Source organism: Helianthus annuus, chromosome 16 (assembly GCF_002127325.2).
Source record: "Helianthus annuus cultivar XRQ/B chromosome 16, HanXRQr2.0-SUNRISE, whole genome shotgun sequence".
Classification (NCBI taxonomy): domain Eukaryota; kingdom Viridiplantae; phylum Streptophyta; class Magnoliopsida; order Asterales; family Asteraceae; genus Helianthus; species Helianthus annuus.
Genome location: NC_035448.2, coordinates 148,012,997 through 148,020,118, shown reverse-complemented (window position 1 = coordinate 148,020,118; position 7,122 = coordinate 148,012,997).

The window sequence follows — 7,122 nt, the reverse complement described above, 5'->3', positions numbered from 1 at the left end:
ATGATGTAATTGTAGTGAGTGTCATTTTGAAAACAGTTGTGAGCATCTAATAAAAGTAAAACCCTAGTTGCAACCCGTGGACGTAGGTCACCTTGACCGAACCACGTAAATTCTCGTGTTCTTTATTTTCTGCTAGTGTGTGTGTGTTTGTTCCGCTTCCGCTCGAGCCTACTCTGATTCTCGTGTTCTTTATTTTCAGAAGCAGTGGGAGTCATGGGAAAAGCTTGTCTAAAACTGGGAAGAATGTGAGGTGCTGGAACTGTGGTGAAAATGGGCATGTTAAAAACGAGTGTCCTGATCCTAAGAAATAGCCAGCATGTAAACAGTGTTGTGTCAGATGAATCTGATGGTGACGTACTGGTTTGCTGTGAAGAGTCTATAGATTCTTGGGCTATGGATTCTGGTTCTTCGTTTCACACCATGCACAGCGGGGAAACGATGGTGAATCTGAAAAAAAGGAGACTTTGGAAAGGTACGATTAGCTAACTGCCATGTTCTTAATGTTACGAGTATGGGAGATGTCAATCTGAAGAATCCACTGGGCACTACATGGAACTTAAAGAACGTCAGTATAATTCCAGGTTTAATGAAGAAACTTATTTCTGTTAGTCAACTGGATAAACAGGGACTAGATGTTAAGTTTGGTGGTGGGGAGTGGAAGGTGATTGATGGAAATCTTGTTGTTGCCTGTGGAAGGAGACGAGGATCGTTGTATCTAGTTTAGATACCTGCTGAGGGAGTAGCCATCATTGTACAACATTCACTGAATCTAGTAAGCGGAAGAGGGTTCAATTTGTGAACTTGAATCCTGGTGCTTTGGGGATGTCAGTTGAATGTGGTCAGGGGTCTAAGTTTAAGCCAGTCAGGGGATTTGGTGATAGTGGGAGCACGTGTCATGTTCCGGGTACAATCACAAAGAACCGTTGGGTTTTGAAGACGAAGGTTCCGACTAAAGAAAAAAGCTCTCCTGGAAATAGTTTGCAAAATGTGGAAAGTGGTATTAATTCTCGGTGTATCTCTGGAGCTGGTGGATCATGCAAACCGGTTGAGATAGAGAATGGGTCTGATAAGACTGTTGGGTTGGAGCTTGTGGGAGCTTCAACTGGTCTCTCAGGTACTTGATGAGAGGTGTGGTTGCAACTAGGTGACTTGGATGTGACTGAAGTCTTAGCTTGTTCTTGGAACTGGAGGCTGGGAAGACTTGAACGTAAAGATTACTGAAGTTACTTGTGATGGGTTTCTTGGATGCACTTTGTGGACTATGCAAAGCCTCCAAGTGGGAGATTGTTGGGTGCGTAGGCTTTAGGGTAGCCGACCCTAATCAGGGTTAGCCAGCCCTAGTTAGGGTTAGCCAGCCCTAGTTATTAGGCCCACTTAGTTAACTTGTTGACCAAGTAGAAAACCCTAATCTTGTTCTATAAATACCAATGATGTAATTGTAGTCAGTGTCATTCTGAAAACAGTTGTGAGCATCTAATAAAAGTAAAACCCTAGTTGCAACCCATGGACGTAGGTCACCTTGACCGAACCATGTAAATTCTCGTGTTCTTTATTTTCTGCTAGTGTGTGTGTGTTTGTTCCGCTTCCGCTCGAACCTACTCTGATTCGATACCCCTAACACTCCTCGGCTTTGCCGTTTCACAAATGGGGTGTGGACAGTGTTGGTCCATTCCCACCAGCCAAAAGAGGATTTAAATTCTTGTTGGTAGCCGTTGATTACTTCACTAAGTGGCCAAAAGTAAAACCATTGGCCAAAATTTCAGCGAAAAAAGTCACTGATTTCGTTTGGGAAAGAATAATTTGTCGTTTTGGGCTCCCGGGGGTACTAGTCACGGACAACGGAAAGCAGTTTGCCGAGAAGTCTTTTAGCTCCTAGTGTAAAGAGTTTAGGATAACTCAAGTATTCAGCTCGGCTGTTTACCCACAGCCAAACGGCCAGGTTGAAAGGACAAACTGAAGCATTGTAGAAGGGATTAAGGCCCGACTGGGAAGATACGAAAACAACTAGCTTGAAGAGCTTCTCAAAGTCCTATGGACAATCCAAACAACTGAGAAGACAAGCCATAAGAAAACACCCTACAGTCTAGTGTTTGGATCGGAGGCTGTAATCCCAGCGGAGATCGGAGTCACAACACAACGAACATTCAACATTGACCTCGACTAAAAAAACGGAGACCATGTTGAATTTGGAACTCCTTGAAGAAGCTCTTGATCAAGTAGCTATACGGGAAGTGGAGTACAAACAAAAGATGGAATCATATTACAATGCCCGGGTGAGGCATGAACGATTCAAGCCTGGGGACCTTGTGCTTCGAAACAACGAATCCAGTAAGAAAGAAAGTTAAGGAAAACTTGGCCCTAAGTAGGAAGGACCATACACTATCCTTGAAGCTCACAAGTGAGGATCATACAAGCTGGCTGATGCACAAGGTAAAAAGCTTCCTCGCCACTAAAACGACAAAAACCTTAAAAGGTTCCATGTCTAGTCAAAATGTCTTAGAAAGTATTTCAAGAATTGTTCTACTCTCCCTTGTAATCAAGGTACTTTTGAATGAATGAATGACAAAGTTTTGTATCAAAATTTGTCTTTCTATCCTATAATCAGGTTGAGAACCTAGCAAAAAACTTCATGGCAAGGCCATGTAAGGGGATGAGCTCCCAGGCCATATCGCTCAATAGGTTCAAGGGTTAAATTGACCTATATAAGGGGTGGGTTTCTAAATCAATACAACTCCATGAGACTTAGAAAAATTTTTAAAAATATGTCTCATTGACGGGTTTGAGCAACCTACATCAAATGTTCCTTAAACCGTAACAATGGCTTATGAACCAAAAAGACACCAAGTGAGTTTTATAAATAGGATAGGTGATGTGTCTTCTTGTTAAAAATACTTTAAGGCTAAGTGACTGCAACACTGAACCCTTCAAGGTATAAATAGCAAAAGATGCACAACCCAAAACAAAGAAAACACATAAAACCAACAAAAAACACAAGGGAATAAACAGAACAACATAACATAAAAGATAATGAGTTAAACATAACAAAGGCCATACGGGCCATCCAATCTACACATTGCCCAAAAGCCTTCAAGGCTTCAACCATCAAAGGACCTAAATGGTTCCCTCAAAATAAAACATGTTCAAACATACATCATACAATATTTTTTAAGGTGCTAAGATAGCTACGAATAAAAGTTTTAAAGTCACTTAGCAGCATCAGAGATGGTAGACTTCGCTGATCAACCTTCTTCACGTTTGCATCATCCCGGGGTTTCTTAGCTTTCCTCTTCTTCCTCCCACCTTGACCTGCTGCCTCGAAAGCTTCGAGGCTTGAACCCTTCGAGCCTTCACCACCTTCAGAAAATGTCTCTTCACTATCACCAGAACAAGGACGTTTCTTTGAAAGGGACTTCAGCACCTCAGCACAAACGGCCTCATTAAGGTCGTAGGGTTTCAGCTCCTGCAAGACAGAGAGAGGTTTGCCAAAGCATTTGGAGACCTCACCCACATAAGGGTAAGTCAAATGCTCCATCTTCAAGACAGGGTCCATGAAGATTTCGAAGGCTTTGGGTTAGCAAAGAGAAGACTTATCTTGAGGCTCCCTAGCTTCACAAGCATTATAACCAGCAGTAAAGCCTTGGTGCCTTCCATGGACAAGGAGCTTGGTGTAAACATCACCCAAAGCTTTGTTAAATTCGGATGAGTGAAGAAGATAGGTGACTACCTGTTGAAAGCCATGCTCGATAAGCCGTTGTTATCGCTGGTCACCTGGGCTAAGGAAGCCTTCAAGCCTTCCTTCTCTTCTGAAGAGGCTTTCTCCCGAACACTTAAAGCTTCAATCTGTTTTTTCAGCTCATTCACCTACGTTTCATGCCTTGAAGTAAGCTCACCAACCTTTACCATCCAAGCTTTTTCCTTCTCGGAAAAACCTTCTCTCTCCTTCTTCAAGGTGGCCATTGAAGCCTTCATCCCATCTCTCTTTTTTGAGAAAGCTTCGTACTCTTGCATCCTTTTACGGAAACGACATATCCCCTCAGGAAGCAAAGAAACAAGGTTGTAGGCACCCATCATCATCTTGGAGATCATTTGATCATCGTCCATAGATGAGCAAGAATCTCGAACAGCAGGAGGAGCAAAGTACGTAAGCACACCCTCACAAATAGATGAAGATTTGAAGCTATCACCAACTGTAACCTTCCAACCCGACACATAAACCTCCCCCGGGTTAACATTAGCAGAACCTTCAAGACCCATACCTGAACCCTTTAACCCCGCAACCTTTTTACCTGTTGCTTTACTCTCTTTACCAACCACCAGAGGCAACTCTTTGTTTTTCTTCAACTTCCTCTCAACCCGAACTTCCAGGACATCTGAAGTCTCTATGTCGTCACTAAGATCAACAGGCTCAGAACTGGATGGTTGTTCAGCACCCTTTAACATACGATGGGTGGAATGACGAGTGGAAGCTTTAGAAGCAGTAGCCTTGGTAAACCACTTGACATTGAGAACATTCACGTAACCCGAACCCTCAAACCTATGCTCAGCACCACGAACAACAGCATCATCACCCTCTATAGCTTCGGTATCCCCGAATACAACATCAGAGGTATCATCACTCTTAATGAAATCCAAGGCAGACATGACTTCCAACAAACAAAAAACAAAACATATGTAAAAATACAGAAAAACAATAAACAAATGTGCAAAGTGAAATGCATACCCTGACCACCCCTCATGAGCACAGGATCTCGATCCAGTTTGTCCCACAATGTGCTAACACCCATTAACACTAGCAGGTGTTCCGGAAAGGGATGAAGCCTCAAAGGACATGCCCAAATGGATGTCAAAAACCAACTATCAAACTCGGATTCAGAGGGTTCCGGTTCATTAAGAACAACATCTGGATGCCTCCAAACCATTTAAACGAAACGATTGACTCGGAAACCCAAAAAAATCGGTCCTTCCAAGAACCGAGGGTGGTTACCATCGATGATGTAACACCCTATATCAATTTTAATCAATTATCCGATAAATTTCGGTTATAATATTGTATTACAATTAAAACATACACTTAAAAATGCGAGTTTGTTAAAACATTTTACAAAATAAAACATTCCAACATTTTGTGGTTTAATTCGCCATTTAAAACGTGACGACGAAACTATTCGCGGAAGCTTGTTTCTTGATCGTGTTCGGTTCTTCATCGGGCTCGAACGTCATTCGGTACTACAAGGCATCCTACATTCCATAAACATGAAATGTTATTAGTCATATGTGGTTTAAAACTTGTTCAAATGGGTTCGTGAAACAAAACTCAACAAAAATAACTGGGCTCTACCGTAACTTACGGTAGCCACCGTAAGTTACGGTAGCCACCGTAAGTTACGGTAGCCACTGGGCAACACTGGTCTGCCGTAAGGCAGTAGAAGACTGTCGTAACAATTTATTTACCACCGTAAGTTACGGTAGCTACCGTAACTTACGATAGCTGCTGCATATTCTTCATGTTTTGCTGTTTTGACCCGTTCATGCATAAATAAAACAAAAACAGGTTTGTATGCTCCCTAAACTCATGAAATTCATAATTTCAATATCTCCTATCATATTTGGTTCAAGTCACGAGTTTCTTACGTATTTATAACCCGCTTACACTCAAGTCCTTATTTTGACCCGTTAAAGGTATTTAAGCACTTTCAAGCTTAAATTTGTTTTCGATTACTTCTAGCATTACATTACCACATTTCTTATCATAAAATTTTCCACGACAACTGTATTTATGGTGGGTTTACTATGGTAACCTATACAAACCGAGTTTTACCCCTCCACCCATTATTTTACGGCAAAGACTCAAATAGAGCCATTTGACTATCGTATTACATCTTTCAACTTCTATACTTGTCCTAAGTATTTATCTAATCATGAAACTCGTTTCCAAACAACCTATAAGGGTTGTTTGCTCAGTTTAACTTATAAGGGCGTTTTGGTCCATTTTGGCCCTTTATTAACGATGAAAGATTTTTGTAAACATGTTTGACCCATAAGCCCTCTTTTTAACTATGATTTTGTTTGAAAAGTCATTAGGCCTTTCAAACGTAATGACCACCATTTGCAACATTCGGTTTACCTATTAGAGTAACCAAAATCTATTTTAGACTCCGATTAACTCTCATTAAACCTTACGTTTAAATGAGAGTTATTCTATTATGCATACCTAGCTCGGATCATTATATTGACCCATTTAAATACCTTGCCTCAATAATTATTTCTGTAATCATACAACTCAACAAACCATTAGTCGATATGGTCAAAGAGTGATATTTTCACCTTTTGACCCGTTTGGTCTAAATGACCGATTATATTGGCGAGATGAAGCTTATTGCCATCTCGTCTACACGACTCGCTCCGGTTTACACCACACGGTCGTTTTAATTATAAATCACCTCTTAACGCTTTTTGGCCTATTAAGGCTTACGGAATAAGTATCTTTCAAAGCCAACAATTATTGTCAACGAGTGACCAAATTACAATTTTACCCTTATTGGTTATCATGATTTACCTTATATGGTAACCTTTAAAAGTACATGTTTCATTCGTCATAACATGATCGAATTACCGATTTAACCCATTTTTAACCATCAATACGGTTTCTTATCCTATTTGGATATCTTGTTCCGTATGACTACACGCCGGAACACCATATCTCAATTAGGCATTTGTCTTATTCGTAATCAATACAACAAAAGAGCATTCTAAAATATATAACTAGTGTAAGCTATACTTACTTACCTTGCATCCGAATTATGCTTTTCCTCCATTCTTGATTTGTTTGACCCACTTCCTTTCCCAAGCCTCCACCTAGCTCGTTAGGCGTCAAACTATTTTCAATCATTTACAAAGCGGTTAAATTAGTCTTAAAAATCACGACTATTCCACCTCACTTATTTTCTACGCCGAAGCTACTATTCGACTTCATGATTAGTTAACTTAGCTTATCAAAAGTTAACTACTTTTTGATCACATGGTTTACACAATTTAGTCAAATCAACATTATGATTCGAACCCGCTTTACCCCATCTTTCACGTAATTAGTCAAACAAGGCAATTACGTGTTTCATTCGTAAT